Here is a 21896-nt window from a genome sequence, read left to right as displayed (position 1 = left end):
CCTTTGCCGCTCCTCGTATTCACTCTGCTGCTCGGGAGTCCCAACTTTACATTGCGTACCCATAGCGGTGCTACAACAACAATGAAATCCGTTTCTAGACTGGTTCTTTTATGACTTCACTCCGCCCTTCGCAATATGCCGTCAGCCGTGGCAGCTTGCGCAACAGTAATCTTTACCGGGAAACGTATGCGGGGAACACTGCATGCTTCGCATTGTTATCCGGAACGCCTTATCGTCAATTATGTGATTCGGATGCTTGTTTTGTGCTTGTTCTTTATTGAGACGAATATCATTAAAGCTTGTATCTATATCTGTCTTTTTGCTCTTGGATGTAGTTTCAAATGCTCTCTTTGAAATACTCCCGCACGGGGCGAGCGTAAATGTTCTCATGCCTAACGGCCATTCTGTATTTCCATATACTATGCAGGACAAATAACGTAATCATGTCGAAAGGCATGCCATCGTCTCTTTCGACAGACAAGAAGTGGATACCCTGACGATGAAGGGTAAGTTCTCTTTTCATTGAACGGGGTGGGGGGCAGCCCATCCTAAAGGAATGCAGCATCCCAGCATTCATGGAATATTTGCTCAACCGTTTCATCTTCCTTGCATATAAAACGATGCATGCTGTTCAACATTTGAAACGCGATAGGGGTACTGCATGGTGGCGGCTGTTCTTGCGCCACCACTGAGCAGTGGTGGCGCAAAGGACGAATACAGTTGCAGCGCGTCGCAAAGGAACTCGCTTTCATCGTATGCCATAATCCATGAGCCCTGTGTCTACAACACTGAACACTGTGTTTCCCAAAGTACGAAAAATCCTTTCTCTGCAAGCCAAGGCATAACGGGTAATGTCCACGTATATATATGCAAGTTAAAAAAGAAAGTCGTAATTCCTGCAGAAACAGCCATCTTCGTCAGTATTCTTAAGGTCATGCTTTTCTGGTGTTTGACAATACACTAATCAGTACATTGATTTTGGTACTGGTCGCCAGATGTTGTACAGAGACCACACTAAAGTCTAACTCAAGAGGCGATTGTCTGACAGACGTTTTGACACATCGTAAGGCCTGTTGAATTGCCTTCTCAATGCTTTTTTATCCGGATCTCAGCCTGTTAGGATATGTTTCTCCTGCCATTTTGGGCAAATTACGCACAAAGCCTGTCTCTCTGGCAAATGCGGAGTTGGCCGATATAATCATCTTTCTTTTTCAAATTGCGGGTGATCTTTTTGTTGACCAAGAAGGGTTGATGTTGACATTGACATGCAGGATCTGGTGTCTTCTACGGCGCGCAGTTGAGGCGGCTTACTCAAATTGAAATTCAAAATGTATTTCCCAGGCAAAACGCTGGGTGGTCCGCTGGGCTAAACGCAGTAAAAACGGCTTGACAGGGCTCAGGTGACGGTTACGTGGCAGCAGCTGCAAAATGCGCTCAGTGCTCCGTACACGCACCTGTACTGCACGACAAATCAAATGCAGCGTTGGTACTATTCGTGTTCCTGGCACTAATGAAGCCATCGCTGCGCCAATTTTCCCGCGAGGACCCCCCCCCCCTCCCCCCCGCGTCCCATTGGCTAACGTCGGATGCCGTCGTAACAGCTGTAACAGACGATCCAAGTTCTCAAGCGGAAGTGGGTTGGAATAAGCGTCTGCATTTATTTGCATTTTTTGTGTTTATTTTTACGAGCACGCAAATTACTATGTACACGTACGGCACTAATCATAAGTTAGTGGAGCGGCATGTTTCCATCATTGCCGATGATTTTACGTGAATAGCCAATGGCATCGCTCGCCTGAGTAAAATACATCACCCATTCAACGTAGGCTTGGGAGAGGCGGCGGAGGACGCGCGGTGTGGTGACGCGGCCCTCACTAGCAATTCAGATTTTTAGAACTCAATACTAAATTGACAACACACTTTACGCGGGGCACTTCAATCTTTCTCTTGATGATCAGGACTAATCCTACGGACTCACCGCTTTTGTACATAACTGAGAGAAATAATTCAGGGTTCCGTTAGGCATTTTCCCGGCCCTGCAAAGCCCTGCTGGAAGAGTAAAAACAGGTAAATTTTTCCGCCTGTCTCCTGAACGCGGGTAAAGCGTTCAAGCCAGCTCCGTACTCGATATTAGTCCGAAGTTCCGCAACATAAGCAATTACATAAATAACAAATGTCATAGTATCTACATCATTTTTCTTCCTCGGAGAAAGCAAAGCATACGGATCATCATTTAACACGCACTAGGTGCAAAACTCGTCTTCTTGCACGTTAGAATTACAACTATATAAACATGGAAATGCCGGGGCTGCTTCTCATTATAACGCAGGTCTCGATGCTCACAATGAAAGGGCTTTACTATACTCCTCAACCTGGAAGTGGTTTCCGCAGCAATTTGCTGATGCGTCAAAATTACTTTTTGGTGGTAAACGGCCGCAGAAGCTGAATAAGTGAAACTAGGTTTCTCTAACTAGGTGAACCTGACGTCGTGCGGGTTTGACGTCAGCGGCCCTCTTATTTTTCACATCTCTACATTTTTTTGCAGTAATATCACGCGCCTAAGATTGTCCGAGGACGCCAACCCGACCCACACTGGCGCACACACAGACACACGATTCTCAGTTTTCGGCTCTATGAACAGAACAAACAAAACATATGGTGAACGTTGACTTGACAAGCTGCGATTCATTAAAGGATGATACAGCTGACACGAGCACCATGTGGAAAAAAAGTGAGAAAAAATACACACACAAATAACAATAATATAAATTACGCGCCACCTGTTATGCCTTTTTTTTTTCGCCGTAATGATCTCCAGAACACAGCAATCCGTTCAGATATATCCACTGCGTAACGAAAATCTTTAGGCGTTACCAACTTCACCCTACTGCTGTTCCATGTGAATTTCCGCATTCCCGATACCAGCAATAAAATGGTAATATAAATATGATGTATTTTCTGTAGCTGCTGCCGACAACGTGGTGTAACCGAAACGGCAGAATATATATCATATAAGCTTCTCAGACCTCGGCTTTGTAATTTATCTTGACACGCAAGGTACCCTGTATTTTGAAGCATCAAGCATATTCGTCGGGCAGCTGCATGGCATGAGGTTATATATATATATATATATATATATATATATATATATATAATCTTCAGCCTACATTTATGTCCACTGCAGGACGAAGGCCTCTCCCTCTGATCTCTCATTACCCCTGCCTTGCGCTAGCCGATTCCAATTTGCGCGTGCAAATTTTCTAACTTCATCACCCCACCTAGTTTTCTACCATCCTCGACTGCGCCTCCGTTCTCTTCGTATCCATTCTGTAACTCTAATGGCCCACCAGTTATTCTTCCTACGCATTACATGGCCTACCCAGCTACATTTTTATCCGCTTAATGTCAACTCGAATTTCGGCTATCTCCGTTTCTTCTCTGATCCACGCTGCTCTCTTCCACTCTCTCAACGTTAGGCCTAACCTGTTTTGTTTCATTACTCTTTGTGTGGTCCTTAACTTGTTCTCGAGCTTCTTTGTTAACCTCCAAGTTTCTGCTCCATGTTAGAACATCGGTAGAGTGCAATGATTGTACACTTTTCTTTTCTACGACAGTGGTAAGCTCCCAGTCAGGATTTGGTAATGCCTGCCGTATGCACTCCAACCCAATTTTATTCATTTGTCAATTTCTTTCTCATGATCAGTGTCCCCTGTGAGCAATTGACCTTGATAAACGTACTACTTTACGAACTCTAGAGGCTGATTGGCGATCCTGATTTCTTGTTCCCTTGCCAGGCGATTGAACATTATCTTCGTCTTCTGCATATTAATTTTCAACCCCAGTCTTACACTTTCCCGGTTAAGGTCCTCAACCATTTGGTATAATTCGTCTCCATTGTTGCTGAATAGGGCAATGTCATCTGCAAACCGAAGGCTGCTGAGATATTCGCCGTTGATCCTCACTCTTAAGCGTCCCCAGTCTAAGAGTTTGAATATTTCTTCTAAACATGCAGTGAGTAACATTGTAGAGATTGTGTCTTCTTGCCTTACCACTTTCTTGATAGGTAACTTTACACTTTTCTTGTGCAGAACCAAGGTAGCTGTGGAATCCTTGTAGATATTTGCCAAGATAACCAAGGTAGCTGCGGAAACCTTGTAGATATTTGCCAAGACATTCACGTATGTCTCCTGTACTTCTTGATTACGTAAGACCTCTATGACTACTGGTATCTCCACTGAATAAAATGCCTTGACATAATCTATGAAAGCCATATAGAGAGGTCGATTGTACACCGCAGATATCTGCATTACCTGAATAATGAGATGGACAGGATCCATCGTAGATTATCATATATCTATAAATAAACAGGCCTGTGGTGCGCTAGCCCCGCTGTTGGTGCACGTGGTGTGGCTGCACGCGTACTGTCTTGAAGATTATCTGCTGTGGGCACAAAAGCTGCATGACCTGTTATGACTTGTGACTTAGGGTGCGGTCTGTTCAAGCGCGTCTTGGGTTGGAAGTCGCGTAATCTTAAGTTTCAATGACGCGTTGAAGCTAGAAGCAGCACGTAGCATTCTATTGCCACGGCCATAACGAATTTTGTTTTGGTCGCTGTGATGTCGCTTTGACAGAAGTTGAAGCGGCGGTTCTACGGGAGCAAAGCGCGTCGTCCGCCGTAGTGCCTAGGCGCCTAACAAAGGCACATTTTGAGAAGCAAGTGTCCCCGGCAAAAGTCCTCTGATGTCTGTCTTGCCACTCACGCATGCGCACAAGATTCTGGAGTGTTCTGGAGAGCCCGAGAACAAGACTCTCATGGAGAAAACTGTGGCTGCTAGTTTCGGGAGGTGGTATCGCCCTCCATACAAAGTTCAAAGTGCAAGCAAGCTCCTATGTTTATTACCGGCGGGAAAGCAGAACAGCGTGCCTTGCTTGCATCGGGCGCCACTGAATGTCGAGGTCATGCTCAGCTAATGCAGGATGCCTCGTTAAGCCTACGGTGATGAACAATTGAGAACCCATCTGAGGAACAGTGCCCGACCTTGCTGTCGAAGCATGATGACAAAAAACTTCAAGCAAATGGAACCATCAGTTAAGAACAAAGTTTTGTTGTGAGATGTAGAACGCAGTAGTAGAATAAAAAAGCGTATAAATAATAACGACTGGGCTGTTCGCGCTAGCCTGAGCACACTTCTAACACGTAGCATAAGATTTCAGTACTGCGAAGAGCCTTGAGGTAGGCCAAGGGGCACAAGCTTAGCAGTTGACCTCTGAAAATGTCACGTAGCTGTGCCCTTGTCCGTTTTGGAAATTTTCGCTATCCTTCCACGCGTGCCGAGAGCTACAAAATTTTTAGGGATGATGTTAATCGAGTGCCTTTGCATTCTAGGAAAATCAAATTGTTTTTTGGGAGCCTGCTTCGTTCGCAACCTCGAAATGTGATGGTAAGCACCGAATTTCAGCAGTCAACGTCCGCTTTATGCATAGTAATAGTAAAGCAAGCGCACACTACACACTGGTGATAAACTCACGTTATAGGCTTTATTAACGCGGACCCTAGACGCAGGCGACGCGTTTTGGTAAATAATGTGCGCCATGCGAAGGCACAACACAATGTTCCAACCCCCCCCCCCCCCCCCCCCCCCCCGTCACCTATAGCTTACTCAAAAGCTTTATCGGACAATTTCGTGGACTTTGCAGAAAAATTGAGCTGAAATTTAGCGACTTTTTGGTCTCACTTTAGCTACATGCTTCAAAAAAAGACGGTAGATCCCACGCCCTGTGGGAGTCGATGTTATGCGAAGCAGTGTGCTGGGAGCCTACCAAGTTAACGAAATGACCATGAGAGCACCAAGACGTATGCGGTTGTTTATTGATCTACATGACAAGCATGTCATGACATTTATGTCATGACCTATATCATTTATGTTCGTCATACACTCTTGTCATACTATGCAAATTTTGGTACGTACCAAGTTAACGAAACGACCACGAGAGCGCCAAGACGTAGGCGGCTATATAGATAGATACTCTCAAAGTGACAAATGTTCGCCAAACTTTGACAAAACTGGACATGGTGCTCATTGAGGACGCCCACAACATTTTGTTACTTTTGTTGCTTTCGTTGATTAGCACATCAACACCTTCTCTGGAGCATAGCCTTAACGCTTACTGGAAAATGTACCTAGGTTTTGGTAGCTTTTGTTGTATTCGTGGACTGAACGCCTCAAAAAGTACGTTAGATCTTAGCCATACCGTTTATTGGAGGATACGCACGGGTCACAGATATTAGTATTTGTTTCACAAACACGTAGGAACGCGCAATGTTGCTGCGGCAACACCGTGGTGTGTTTTCATTACAAGGGAATGCCTGAACAGCAGAAAGGAAGCGGATGAACCGTATTCGTCGTGCTGTGGTTTCCTATAAGGAGGGGTGGAATTGCCTTTTCCTGCCTTTAACTTCCCTCGTTGTGAACCTACCGCTTGCTTCCCCGCGTCGCTATTGTGGCGGCTGCGTTCATCTGGCATGCAGTAATGAAAACATTGCCCGCTTTATTACCGGCTGCACTAACCGTTACCCCAGCATGCAATAAACGATCTTCATCATGTCTGCGCGGCATATTTTGCTGTGCTAGTGAGTTGTCGCTTCTTTCTACGGGCGGGTGACATAAGCGTCTGGTGAGCGGAACCGGAATATATTAGATCAGGTTACAGGGACTGCTAACCTGTATGATCGCAGGTTAACACGCATAACGTCGACCGGGGTCCGGCCTTCATCAGAAGTGCCTTTGCAAGCACCACGATCTCAATTTATACATTTCCTTTGTAAGAGTGAAGGAAACAAACAGCGTAGGTATAGCCTATGACTACAAATACACGTACATTGGGCGGCGTCATGAATGCCAACACGCGGAGATGATGCGGCTCGTAAGCAAAGGAGCACTGATTGCGCAGTCTTTGATTCGCCGCATATAATTGCGATAGGATGCGTTCAACAAAGGAAACAACCAGCTTTTAGCACCCGTGAGCGCCGGATGAGAGACGGTAAACAAAGGATTAATGAGCTTCCGAATGACCGTATAGTAGAAAGGTAAGCCAGATAACAAAGATAATAGAAACGGTGTGGTGTGAGATGCCCGTGATACAAGGACGAATAACTTCCGCCGGCAAACATCGAGCTAATGCGTGAAAATGGGTTGTTCTTTTTTATTGTCATAGTATATATATGGGAAGTGAAGGCAAATTTTCGCTGTGTCTGTCGCCATCGCCATGATGGTCCCTAAAGATAAGTGTATAAACCAACATCCAGGCAGTGAATGTGGGCTTGATAGTATGCACTGTTAGGATTGGAATTTAGCACAGTTGTGCCCTGTGGCTGTTCTCGTCGGAGGATGCCACGCCGGCAAGCCTGCAGCGATGAATTACCACTCATACCCCTTCGTCTTTACAAGGTGAGAGAGCTGGCGACTATATCAGCGTCATCCGACAAATGGCCGGGCAATTATGTTTCGTGTCTGTTCCACAGCTGTTGCACCGCTCGGTGCTGATGGGCGAGACGAAATCTGAGTGAACGGTCTCGTGAATCGTTAAACGGCATCGTCGCTATTTTCCGTCACGGTATGAACTGCGACAGTCAAACAAAGGAGCTCGCTTGAGATGACGACAAGGATTTCCATGGAAACGGCGGCGATTTGAGGTTCCTAGGTCGCCAGTGATACATGGGGGGGCGGTATGGCGACCTTGGAGGCGTAATTCAACGGAATGGTGCAAAGTCAGGGGCGAGATTTTGCGAACGTTTCGACGATTGTGATTGGATGACAACACCAGTAAATTCCCCCGATGAGAGAAAGGGGGAAAGTGAAGGGCTTAAAAAGCGGACCTTGAGTGCTGTGCCGTGTGCTCGTTCGTGCTCGAACATTGAATCGCTCAAAATGTAAATTCTGTAAATAAAGACTTTTTCTGCTCCTCTTGGACGACGCCCCAGACCTCTTGATCGCCCGGCACCTGGCACATCACCAGCCACGTAAACTCTGAATGACCGCTCGGACACGAGTCACAACGGCTGGAGGTTGATAGCGGTGGGATGGAACCTCCAGCCAACGCAACACCCAACAGCACCGTCTGGACGCTGGTGCATACCTAAAATCACGGAACGACATACGCTACCAAGATAACCTGAGAATCACGTGGAAGTTTACAGCAGCACTAATGAAACTTTGAGCACTTTGAGGCTGCACTACATAAGAGGTGTTGCGAGAAATTTGTAAGGAGGATATGGTGTCATTTGCTAACTTACGTAAATGCCATTTTGTTCTTGAAACAAGATATTGTCGGGGTTTGATATTTACGAAAGGTCGGTGGGCCGATTGATGTTGGGGGCCCATGGTAACACTATAAGAAAGGCACTGCAGGGTGACATGCGTTAGACCTTGTCTGACGTTAGAGAAATGCTCAGCGATATTAGTTTCTGAAAAAAAAAAAAACTCGGAAACATCGATGCAAAAAATGCCTGACTAAAGTTCACAACTATTTCCACTTCAAAAGTATGGACACGGAAGTCAGGAAGAAGACAGGAACGTTGCCGAACAAGTACTGGGTACATGAAAGGGTAAGTAGACAACCCGCTGTCATCGAAAAGAAATTAAGCGAAACAGAGGCAGTGAAGTGGACGCAAACACCGAAAAAACAGACTTTTGAAGACGTAAATGCCAGAAAATAATTTAGGAGTACTGCAAAAAATGTTGAGCTTTGCTACTTGAAGCCAAAGAGGGCCTTCCTGAGGACAAATACATAATAGCACAAATATTCGCAACAGGGTAAAGCATGAGTTAGCCACAGCCAAAGTCGGGAAGGACTCAACACATCGTAACGGAACGTCAATCTATCGAACGAGCAAGACTATTCATCCATCAAAATATTCACCCATGCAAAGGCCTGTTGTGCCATCCCTTGGCGGTGCCACTAGCCGTCTGTGAATATTTTATTCGGGCATGAAAAACAGGCAACCCATGATTTGATGACGGCTGCCGTAAGCGTTTTAGCGTAGACGTTTGGAAGCGGCGTTGCCTCAGGCCACCGGGTAAACCTGTCCATGTATCAAGGCGTGAAAGTAACGAAACCCTTGAAACCATGGTAGCAGTGCTATGATGGTACGATAAACATCAAACCGACGGTGAGGTTCGGGAAAATGCCATGCCGGGCAAACCAGATACCGGTGCAGTTTGGCACGTTGGCAAGGTGCGCCCAGGGGCCTTAGTCTGAAACGATCCACTTCGACCTTGATGTATCCAGAAACGACCCAGTTCAGTAGATCAACCGGCTGCTTGCCCGTGACTTCAGCATCTACTTCCAACACGCGCTCTCGAACGCTGCACAACGCACGAGAGAGCGCACCGTGCGAGTGCAGAGCGGCTCTGGTGTGCACCGTACGACACAGGCGTGTTCGTTTATTCAATATATGCCAGGAGCGCCCAACGACACCGTCACTTCAAATTGACGTAGACGGCAACTACTAGATGGTGCTATTTATTTTCCAGTTTTGCCAGAACAGCCAATCGGCGCGCGCCGTTGGCGGACGCGTGGCGAAGGAGATAATATCGCCGAATTGGATATTTCCACAATACGGCCCCAGGCACACACCCAGTCGCGTACATCAGCGTTCATCCGGGGCCACCCGTAGTGCGAATAAATAATAAATGCTTGTCGCAAACGCCAGTCGGAGTAAGTGGGTGCATTGCATTGAAAATCTACCGGCGCGGCATAAAGTGAGAACAAATGGTCTCGGATGTACTCGCGCAAGAATCGCAGATGACTGTGGCTCCACCAAGATGCATATCTGTGAACGGCAATGACAATGCAGGAATGGATTTCAGGGAGTTCGGGACCATTAGCGTGTTGCGAGGCAAGTGCCGGCGAGTTACCCGACGTGATGATGATATCATGGCACCCGCATGGCTGAGAGCGTCAGTTGGCACAACCTGGTCTCAGCTGACGTGTCACTTGCCGGTGGAGAATTCCGTTATATAAGTTATGGAAGACCTCTAGTCGGTCAAGCACATACGTCAGAAGCTTATGATCCGTAAAATTGGTAAAGTTTCAGCCCATGACAATATGCTCGAAAATCACGGAAGGCGAGGTAAATGCCAAGCAACTCTCGACCCTATGTGCTGTAGCGGGCCTGGGTTGGAGTGACATCTCTTCAAGAAGAAGGCTAGTGGCTACGAAGAATCGCTGTAGCGTTGCTTGAGAACTAATCCAACAGCAGTGCTGGACACGTTGGTCATTAGTGCCGCGAAGTTGGCATGTGTAAGCAGTGTGCATGGCGTCAAGGGTGCCTAAGTGTACTTGATTTTGTTGAAGGCATCTGTGGTGGCGGCATTACAAGTGCCCAGGGTAGTGTGGATGAAGAGCGGGCCTAATCAATCTGTAGTTTCACAAGGACAGGAGTAGTCTTGAATGGCTCACCTGTAATGCAGCCTAGGACAGGGCTTTACATATCGTCCTGGTCACTACCTGTTAAGTGAATGCGAGACATAGACGCGACGACGCGTCCGTTAAGTTCTGGTGCTAACCCCTTCTTATTTCGTAATTTCACTCACCGGTGTAGGCGCATCAGCTCGAGTGCACCCAGCGTACGTGGCTCACCCTGTACAATAAGGGATCACTGGTTTAACCGATGGAGCTGCCGCTACAGATGGTATAATACTGATTAGCTGAAGCAGGCTACGTGAAATACATGATTACGTATTTTGATGTACTGTGCAAATAATGTTGGTCTCTTTGAACAAATTATCTCAGTGAGTAGAAGTATTCCATCTCGGGAAGTCGATTTTAAAGCTCGAAATAAAAAAAATGAGAAACTAAAAGTTGTATAAAAATAGCTTAAAAATATCCTACATATTGAATTAAATCATAAATTTATCAATGTTACCACTGTTTCGCGAGGAAGAACCCAAGTTAGTACTAACCACGAAGGCAGGCTAAACTACTAAGCAATTCGAATCCATTAGAGTCTTAGGATTATTCCTGGAGGCAAACGGGGCAAACGGAAAAACAATACAAAAGATCGCAAGCAAGACTGAGGAGGTAATAAGACTGCTAAGGATAATCACTAACAGACACAGAGGGTTGGGAGAGGAGAGCGCCATGAGACTGGTCCATGCTTTCGCCTTGTGTCAGTTCTCATATGTTTTGGCGCTGAGCCGTGCTCCCTCAAGGGCTGCAGAAGATAGCGTCAACCTTTCCCTTTCCTCACGAACCACTTACCAGTTCTCATATGTAGCAGGGATGCTTAGATGAACAGACAGAACTAAAGAAGTAGAACAGATTAATTAAAATGCTTGTCAAAACAACAGTGGGATTGCCGGTTAGCACACCAGATGATAAATTAATGAAACTAGGGCTCCACAACACAATAGCCGAAATAATTGAAGCTCAGCAAATTGCTCACAGAGAGAGGCTTTCCGAAACAAGGTCAGGTAGAGCAATACTCGAAGAGCTGAGGTGGTACCCAAGCGAATCCGAAAATTCGGAAGACACAGTAGAACTAAAATATAGCATAAGAGAGATCATCAAGACGACTCCTTTTCCCAGAAATATGCACCCGGTGCACAACCTGGAAAGAAGAAAGTCAAGGGCCAAAGCTCTCCTGCAGGAGTAAGAACAGGACAGAGAACATGCGGCTATTGTAGATGCTGCATGGGTCAGAGGAAAGAAAGCCTTCACGGCAGTAGTAGTAGATGCAGATGGACTCACTCGGGATGCTATTACAATCATGACTAAAGAAGCGACAGGAGCAGAACAAGTAGCGATAGCATTGACTTTAAGGAATAATAGGTGGACGCGAATTTACACTGACTCTAAGATGACTATTAGACATTTTACCAAAGGCTTTGTAACCAAAAGGGCTGCCCAGCTGACCGGTGAGATGGACAGCCAAGGGATCGAAATCCGCTGGTTTCCTGCACACATGGGGTCTGTCGATCCATCTCGGAGGAATTTGAACGAGGTGGCTAACGCAGCTGCACGAGGACTTCCTATCCGTGCACTACGCGACCAGGACCCCAATAATATGCTGGAGGAGAACATGGACCGATTACTTACATATAATGAAGTCACGAAGCATTACTACATGAACCGAAGGGAATTCCCAGTGCCACATGCTAAGCTCAATAGAGCTCAAGCGGTGACTCTAAGATTGTTACAGACAAGAACTTATCCTAGTCCAAACTTTATTAACAAGCTATATCCAGAAAGAGAGGTACCAATCAATTGCGAGAAGTGTAATGGCATCATTACTCTGGATCATATGCTTTGGTAATGTCCTGTGGCTTTCGCAGACTGCGACAAGGAAAGAGACTGGTGGCGGCGAGTGCTTCACAGTGGAGTGCTTTTAGATCAAGTACAAGCCGTCCAGAAGGCCCACGACACGGCGGTAAGGTTAAACCTTACTGTCCCGACGTGGGAGCGGCCTGCGTCATCCTAAGGGTTGATCTTGAGGACCTGAATAAAGTTTATCATACCATACCACATCATACCACTGTTTCTACAGAAGTGTTAACCAAAAACAAGATGCGTTATTGCGTTACACAGTGCAGAGGAAGGAGATTCGTCTGCTCTAATTAGGCGTTGGTGAGAATGATTGCCCCTGACATTTTCCTAAGTAATGTCGGTGACGTGCAATGCCCACGTCTTGCCAAGCTTGCCGAGACGGAGTTAATAATGAGCCGTGGGAGAAGAACTTCCCAGAAATATTACGGCATTACTCGAAGCGAAATGTACCCCGAGATGATGTGCTATGTCTTTTATATGACGTCAATCTTTAATTCTCGCTTTTGTCACTTTTGGCTGTCAGCTACATGTTTGTTGTTCGACGCGGGCGTACACTTTTATATGCTCGCTTTTGGGCGGGTTGGTGTAGTGCGTGCAATAATATAGCGTGGTATGTTTAGAGCAGGCTAAGCGTGGGGAGTATTTCGCGAATGCTCGCACTGCCGCTGGTATGTCACTCCATCCCACTCACATGCACAAGATGTAGATCAGACAGCAAGCTGTAGCAGTGATCGCTTGCGAGAGCATGCCGTCAATGGGCCTCTCGGCGACGATTGATTGGCATTTGTTAAGTAGGGTTCAGTATGCGTTTGCAAACGTCTTTTCGAAAAATTCTCGGCGCTATAAGGACACCCTTCTCAGCTGACACTACCAATCGTAGGTTAACAAGGACAATCAAAGGATACAAAAATCGAAGCAAAATTGCGTCAGCACTGCTTTAATTGGGTTGACTGAAAAAGCGCGCATCTGGATTCTGATGATGGCTGAAAGCCAGCTCTTAGTGCTAGGCTTTAAGGCGCCAGCTGTGTTGAGGCGATGTTCCTAATTAGCTTCACGTACGTGTTGAACGTAGGCGAAATAAACTCAGTTGGAAGTAGCCCATGCATGTCTTTTTCACTTAGTCCCAGTGATCTTTTAGTGTGTGTTAAATATTTTCGATGCTGATGGTGCTGATTCTTTTCCTGAGTTTCTTTCAGTTACCCACGTTGTTTACTTTCTACTTTTAAGTTGATAATGTATAAAATATTATCATTGTGCCTTTTCTTTAGTTCACATTCTTGACACATAAATCAATATTTGGTTACTCGCCTGATAACGTAGCTTTTGAACAGTCTCAGTGCGGGGACTAACTAACTTATCTGACCATGTGAAACCTTTGCTTTTTAAAGCACGTACAACTTTGTTTGTTCGAAAAGATTCTTCAACAAATATATTTCTCTTGGCGCCACCATTTCCGCCCACTGACATGCGCAAAAAAAAAAATTGTCCATTTTGACCACTCAGGTAACTGACCTTTCTTAGTCTAATGACTTTTCAAAACTCAGCTTTCTATTTTGCTCAGTGAATTATACCGGATAACTTTTCAGAGCTCCTCTTTTGATTACCTCAAACTAACACATGTCGGTAATAAGTTTTACGACATCCTCATTGGCAATCTTTCAGTCCACCCGGACTTTGGAAAGATGAAAAATATGCGTACCTGCTGAGCCGGACAATGCTATGTTTTGTGTTGTTGTAAAGTCGGGGGTCCGAGCTGCCACGAAGGTTCCATGGCTGGTGCCGTGCCAGGTGGCGGGAGAAGGAGAGGCCCAGAGTCATGTCCAAGAAATGCGAAAAGCGGTTCGTATACAAATGTGCACGATTGTTCACACGAAGGTCTCCACGATTTTTGGAGCCGTTGACATGCTGAAGTATTTGCATGTCCGAGCCTCTACAGGTCGGAGCGTCCACACAACACTCAAGCACCGCTTTTTATCCAATTCATTTCCCCCTTTCACTCGTCGGGGGAACTCTCTGCTCTTCTTCCCGGCCAGTCACAATCGTCGAACCGTGTGCAATATCCAGCCAATGAGGTTGCACCATTCCGGCGGACTCCGCCTGCAATATTTCGTGATCGCCCCCGCAAACGGGCAGCCGTGTGGCAATTCGGGAACCTATGCTCGATGCTGTTCCCACCTAAATCCTTGACGTTGGCCCCTTGAAAGAATTCGTGGGCTTTCCGTGACGGTCACCTTGTCCAGTGGTCAAGAGACTGGAGGGCGGCGGTTGTGGTCGTCTCGAAGTTAGCTCGCTTTACTTGGGCGCAACAGTCGGCGCTGGGCCCCGTCGTAGTACGGGCGGGTACTGGAGCCTCTCGGGAAACAGCCAAAGAGTAAAGTTGCCGTTTAGGGTCGGACGGAGGCCGATGACCCATTGCAGCCTGGGGTCCCAGAACTCGTCTCGCGCGTCAGCTGTGGGGGGTCGAGCCGCCAAGAGAGAAAGAGAATAAACATCTTTATTAGGTAAATGAAGCTTTGGAGAGTCGTCCTCATTCTAGAATGCCTTGAGCTCGGGCCGCGTCCTGGGCCCTCGCATTCGGCCGTTGCTGATCCTCGAGGTCGGAGCTGGCCAAGGCTCTCTCCCAAAGCTCATTGTGAAGAGAGTTCGGAGGCCGTATATACGAAACACAATTGCTTGTGCATTAGTCTCAGGTGACGTTGATTTCGTCGCCGGCTCCCTGACCTCGAGAAAACGACGAAGCGTGAAGAGAACTCCACAGCTGCACGGCTGCCGGTGAAGCATCCTTTGTCCCGAGGACCGCCAGGCACAAGAGTGTATATTTGAAACTGTTTCTTGCGTCTTTGGAATTTTAACAGCGGAGCTGTTTATGCCGAGCGTAATCTGTCTGTCGTCGACAGTAAATGTGGGCCGATCCTGGCGACAGTGCAGAAAAGGTCCAAGGGCAATGACACATACTCCTGTGAACTAGCGAAGCTGAGCCTAGCTAAGTCCAGCTAAGCATGGTTCGGACTTCTTAAGCTTAGTCAGTCATCTATAGCCAGTCGATAGTCAATGAATAGCTAATCGATCAATAGTTAATAAATTCCGGAAAGTGCTGGGGATGGCTTGGTAGTGCTTAGGCTAGCCAAAATACGTGGCCAGTACCTTGCGATAGCCAATCGACAGCCAATCAATAGCTAATCGATAATCGACAACTAATCAAGAAATTCCGGGAAATGCTGGGGATTACTTGGTAGTGTTTAGCCTAGCCCAAATACGTGGCCAATACCTTGCAATAATCAATCGATAGCCAATCAATAGCTAATCGATAACCGATCTATAACAGTAAGTTCCGGAAAATGCTGGGGATCACTTGGTACTGCTTAGCCTAGCCCAAAAGCCAGGACTAGCTAGGTGCGCATCAGCTCCTCTGTCTCTTTAGCATTGCGCCTCCAGTGCAAGCTATAGTAATTTTTTAACAGCCGCTGATGTAATATGCGAAGTCGTTGGGACTCGCATCTCATACCTATCAAAAGCAGTTGCTTCTTGTCCATCTCAAACAAGATCCATTTGTACTACAGCATTCACAAAACAGACTAGCAGATCTGCTTCACATCTTTCTATAGTGAGAAGTTTAATGGTGCTTCTTTTTGCATTTTGGGATCAGATATCTGTTAGGCCGCTATTTTCAGCTATATATACCGCTAGTTCCATGCTATGTTGTGTAACTGTTACATAAACTCCTCGTCTCTTTGCCTACTGCAAGTGCCTTCGTCTCCCAATCGAAATAGAGGGAACTCTATGAGAAAAGCCCTGCATCCATGATCGCCGAATAGGAATGTTCAGTGAATTTTGTAACGATCAGTGACCATGCTCGAGAGTGTTTGTGAGACCAGATAACGCGCTTAATAAAGTTATCTTTTCTAGCTATAAAATGCAAAGTCGTCCTGCGATCGCGTGCGGGAGCATTGTTGGCCGAATTCAAAAGGAATTTCATTGACCAGCTCGACGTAAGTCCATTCGGTGTCAGGGCATAGGAGATAAAGATTCACTTTAAGTCAACGAAATCCTCGCTGAAAGAGTCAGCAGGAGCACATACTGATGTCATCTGATGTATGAAGGCTGTTTCACATGATGCGATTTTCATCGCACTGGAAGTGCGATTTTGGTCGCATGCGACGAAACTTGCAGTCGCACTGCCAACCCCGTGATTATCGGCTGCGACCAACCGGTTGGTCGCAGTGTCGCCGTGAGTTTCCGACGAAATTGCGCCGAGAGCTATTTCGCGCTTTGTTTTGGGAAATGGCGCCGGTCGCTCAACACAACATTTAGGGATACTTTTTTGTCTGTAAATGCTGGCTCAACAAGCCTCGAACAGTGTAACTAATTGAGTGGAGTCATGGATTGTGCAAGCGGTACGTACCATCAGCTCCAACACGCGAACAAGGCAGATAAAAATTCGTAGGTCAGATTCGGTTCTGTGATTTCTATGCGTTTGTTGACGCGCTGCGTCGCTAATCACGCGACGCTTCTTTTTTTGGTTGACTTCAGGTGCTGATAGTACGTACTTTTGCATGCTTCTCCGTTATTCAAACGCGCTGCGAGTTGGTAAATACTACGCGGTGTTCCTCACGGGAAGACATGGCCTTCGGGTGTCGTCCCAATTTTCTGGTTGTACAAGCTACTCGCGATATACGAAAACGCCACATTTGTAGCGCGGCATGCTTTTACGTTGTTTTTATAAGCAGTAGATAACACATTAAACAAAAGCAGATCAAAATTGTGCAGTGAAGTCAGCCGGTTGCATCCCTTCGTGTGAATATCGTCTTTTCAAGTGTGGGTGGTCCTTGCATGTCCCCAGCTCATAAAGTGTGCAGACGTATAACGAGGCTTAGGCCATGCCCAACAAGATGGAGGCAATGTTGCTATTGACTTTGCAATTACATATATTACTGCATAAACTCGTATAACCATATCCCATAATTACTCAGTTGAACTTGCTCTGAATCATATTCACAAAGATTCTACTCAGCCAAGCTTACTCTGAGGCCTATTCACCAAAATTCTACTGAGCTGAACTTGATCTGACTCATATTCACCAAAATTCTAATCAGCCGAGCTTGCTCTGAGTCACATTCACCACAATTCTACTTAGTTGAGCTTGCTCTGACTCATATTCACAAAGATTCTACTCAGCAGAGCTTACTCTGACTCGCATTCATTCAAAATTCTACTCAGCAGACATTGCTCTCACTCATATTCACCAAAATTCTACTCAGCCGAACTTGCTCAGAGTCATTATCTACAAAATTATACTCACCTGAGCTTGCTCTGACTCATAATCATCAGAATTCTAATCAGCCAAGCTTGCTCCGAGTCATATTCACCAAAATTCTAGTTAGCCGAGCTTGCTCTGAGTCATATTGGCCGAAATGATACTTAGCCGAGCTTACTGTGAGTCATATTCACCAAAATTATACCAAGTTGACCTTGCTCTGACTCATTCTACTCAGCTGAGCTTACCCTGACTACCACGTGACAATAATCACCAAAAGTTTACTCAGCCTAGGAAGCTCTTACTCATGTTCACCAAAATTCTACTCAGCCAGGCTCACATGAATTCAGCCTTATGGTTAGGTCCAAGTCTTAGTGAGCCGAGTGAGCCGATTACATTATGAGACCTGTGTGGTGCACAAGCAAACATTGCATATGAGTATATGTCGCATCACATAAAATAAGGACTACTGTACACATTGCTTAGTTTTATAGAATTTAATTGAACGTTTCGTGAAAGGTTCTCCTCATGTCGATTCCAGCAAGTGCATTGGATCTGCATCATATTTTTTGCCAATGCTGCTGGCTATCTTGGCCATTGCTCGATGGCCACATTTTGTACATTTCCATACAAAGTTGAACAAATGCCTGCGGTGCAATATATTTAAAAAAAAGATGCTTGCATCACTGCAAGTACAACAATCAGAACATGATACAAACACATGCACATAATAAGATGCACACAAATGCTAAATACATGAACAGGCGGAATCGGTTGGCCGCCACTAATTGAAAACAAAAAAAAGGAGAAAACGCACAGGCCAACACTGCAATCATTCCCTTTGCCGGGTACATGGGCTACAGGAGAAACACACGTGGAACCTAGAAGTTACCTTGAGGTAGCAGCTATGGACGCTGTTGCATTCCGCAGCTGGCCACTCAACCACTCAAGTGTGTTCAGTCTGGACTTGTACTTAAGGACACTTTTTATTCAAGCATTCAAGCAGATTTTCAGCATTGGGTTAGTGCGGGCAATTAAGAGAGGAGGAGGAATAAACTTTATTTGTGTCGCACATTTGTGAGACCTATAGGCCTCTCTACCGAGATGACGGCCTCGAACCCTTGGGCTCTGGCGGCATCTTCGGCCTGCTGGATTGCCTTAAGTTGGTCTTCCGGTGCAGAGCTGAGCAGCGCGGTCTCACACTGCTCTCTGATATTGTGCGTTTTATTCTGTGTGGGTGTGTCAAATCAGGCTGCGTTAAGTCTTATGAAGTCAGGCATGGAAAGAAAAAGAAAACATTAACTCGGGTCAAGTAAATCTCATTTTTTAACTCAAACCAGTTGAAACAAACTTGTAAACATTTCTCAGAAAGATCGATCGCTTCAAGAAATCTCAGGAGGGCCACAAGCGCTCGCCTTTAAAGTTGTCTGTTGGCAAAGCACCTTAGGTCTTTTTATGTTTATATCCTACTGGGCCCAATGTCGCGCTTCACAATCGCTTGCCGATTTCTCAAATTAAAGAAAAGTTTGTAGAAATTGGGCACTGGCAGCCGTTATCCAATATTTATGCGAACTGTGGCTCTGTTTAAAACTGCACAAAGCACAATTAGGATGAGCAACAGACACGTTCTGCCTAGTCAAGTCTTTGGAAATTCTTGTTTTTCAATCGTCCTGGATGAACCAACTCGCTTTGACGCCCTTCTATTTAGCAAGCTTTAGCAGGAAGCTCCACATAACAATGCGTAAAAAGCTTCACAAACGAAACTCAGAAAATACAGTTGCTCTAAAGTTTTTCCAGGAATGTGCAGTGATAGTATTTTTGCTAGTTTCAAAGAACCAGCCGTTCTAAAGAAAAAAAACTAGAAAGAGTGGTCTACAAACCGTGCATTAAAAGCAAGTTGACACCCGCCGCGGATGACTCATGCAGCTAAGGCGTTGCGCTGCTGAGCACGAGGTCGCGGGATCGAATCCCGGCCGCGGCGGCCGCATTTCGATGGAGGCGAAATGCAATAACGCCCGTGTGCTTGCGTTGTAGTGCACGTTAAAGAGCCCCAGGTGGTCAAAATTAATCCGGAGCACTCCACTACGGCGTGCCTCATAATCATAGCTGGTTTCGGCAAGTAAAACCCCAGAATAAAGCAATCAATCAAAAGCAAGCAGACATCGTAATTATGATGCTCCCTTCAGCACAAGTTTCGGTTTTTGTGATAAAGTAAAAATTACAAGAAACCACCATTCGTTTTCAGCGTCGTATTTTCCCGGAACCTCTTTACGGCGCCTGAATCGTATTTCCGCTTTATGTGAGGTTTAAGGAACAGGAACAGGTGCTACATAAAAGGGTTTTTCCTGGCGTGAAAGAAGCCCGCGATTTCACGTAATATTGCCGACAAATTAGTGATAGTATGCGCACGTATGTTCGGCGTAACAGAAAATTCAGTGCCATTCCCCTCTGTAAAGGTGCATGACCAGCAAAGCTGTGTATGTGATGACTGACTGTTGCTCCGGTGAAACGTTCCAAGTTTGCGGGATCGGGGCCACATGGGTGGTTCGCATTTCTTTGCGCCTCGCGCTCCTGACAGGCAGCACGCTTACTCCTGGCGTCCGCGGCCCGCTTATCGTCGGTGGCCTCCTTCCGCTGCCTCCGCGCCCATTCCCTTTTATTGCGATAGCAATTATATGGACACTTGAACCGGATTTCTGCCGTCGTCGTCGCCGTCGCCGTCGCCGTGAGGTTCCGTATAGATAAAATCTTCGCCGCGCGCCGTATGCCCCAGAGGCAGCGTGCGGGGACGCGCTCTATCACGGAGAGCGAACGCACTCAATCTCCCACGCGCAAGCAAGGAAGCGGAAAGCCAGCGCCGGAGGGAGCAGGGGGGGCGGGGAGGGGGGGGGGGCGCACTTCTACGCTGCCAACAACCGCGCTCGTCGTTCGTTCGACCGCACCGTGTCTTATCTCCACACGGCTCTGACCTTTATGCGCATTCGCCGCTCAGTTTCCGTTGAAGCGATAGACCGCACGTACCTTCGCCCGCTGCTGCGGCGTATATATCCGCTCGCTGCCAGCGTTTTGACGGTCGTTGTCTGCAGTCATTCAATGTGATAGATTCATGTTTGTTTGTGCGCGCTCACACCACGCTTGTTCAATCAGTTAGTAATAGTCGGGCCACATTTTCCAACGCACGCTACACATGCAATGCTGCCCGGGTCGGCAGTGCAGCGCTACAGGTGTGCCCTTCGCACGCGCTGCCCACGGGAAGCGCTTCTCATCAACACCACCGTTTCACACGCGCCTTCTCGTGGTCATCGAGTCTCTCTTCATGTCGGTCTACTTGCGCCGCAGCACACCTGCTTACTTAATCAGCTCATGTTTACTACAGTTCATATTGCTACCAAAGCCGCTCTCCTTACTTCGTATGACATTGCTGTGTTGCTATCGCATTCATCGCTTCGCCCTTAGGGCGAAACTGTGACATTTTTCTGTTCACGCTGTCGTTCTTGGTAGGCACGCTGTTTTTCATACCGTACAACACGCGCCCTACTCATTTCACAGTCAGAGCAGAAGTGAGGAAATAGGCCTACGTAGAGCATGACGTCAGGAGACAGAAGACACTCAGATTGGTAGGCGCTAGTTTGAATACGCGGGATGGCGTACACATGTATGGTGCGAACGTAGACATGGCCGACGCGGGTCAAAGTGCACTATCTGTTCTTTATCAGGTTGTATCTGATACGGGTTGTATTATTTGGACCCAAGGTATTAAACTTATTTTTGCAAGTTGGCGGAGTGCTTGAAGCCTGCTTCACCTCCGCCGCGAGTCGGCCCAGTATTGCACTATCTTCGGGATTTTTCGTCTACGGACATCGATCCGCTGGAAACTAGCCATATGCAGCTTCGCTGTAGAAGAATATCCTATATAACACAGGAACACTTATTGTCGGCTCACTGGTATCTCTAAAGCACACCGACCCGTTAATGGACTAGCGCAAAATATTCAACGGACTCCTTAATTTACTTTATCTTCCTTGACTTAGTCAATTAGCATGTGCCACTGTGCGTGTGTCCATTCTTGACCAATCCCCCAGGATGGGTATGTGCCACTGTCACACGGGAGGTGCAGAATCCTTAAATATGGCTACAGATGTGCCACACTTCTGTGTACATGCAGATGTCAACGCCATTCTTGTGTTGACAGATAGAAACGAAAAGGGAAAGGTAGGGAGGTTAACCAACGACGTGCCCGGTTGGCTACCCTACACTTGGGTAGGGGAAAGGGGAAGAATAGCTAAAGAGAGAAAAGAAAAACAAGAGTCAGTCA

The 21896-nt window shown here is 46.5% G+C and overlaps 1 non-coding gene across 1 annotated transcript; it reads left to right on the top strand.

The window, feature by feature from the left end:
- Positions 1-21255: 21255 nt before the first annotated feature.
- LOC119465393 (U2 spliceosomal RNA) lies at positions 21256-21437 on the top strand. The gene has a single exon (XR_005194843.1). It is a non-coding gene; the product is annotated as a U2 spliceosomal RNA (small nuclear RNA).
- Positions 21438-21896: the final 459 nt, after the last annotated feature.

Source organism: Dermacentor silvarum, chromosome 9 (assembly GCF_013339745.2).
Source record: "Dermacentor silvarum isolate Dsil-2018 chromosome 9, BIME_Dsil_1.4, whole genome shotgun sequence".
NCBI classification, from domain to species: Eukaryota; Metazoa; Arthropoda; class Arachnida; order Ixodida; family Ixodidae; genus Dermacentor; species Dermacentor silvarum.
This window is presented reverse-complemented; position numbering and strand designations above follow the sequence as displayed.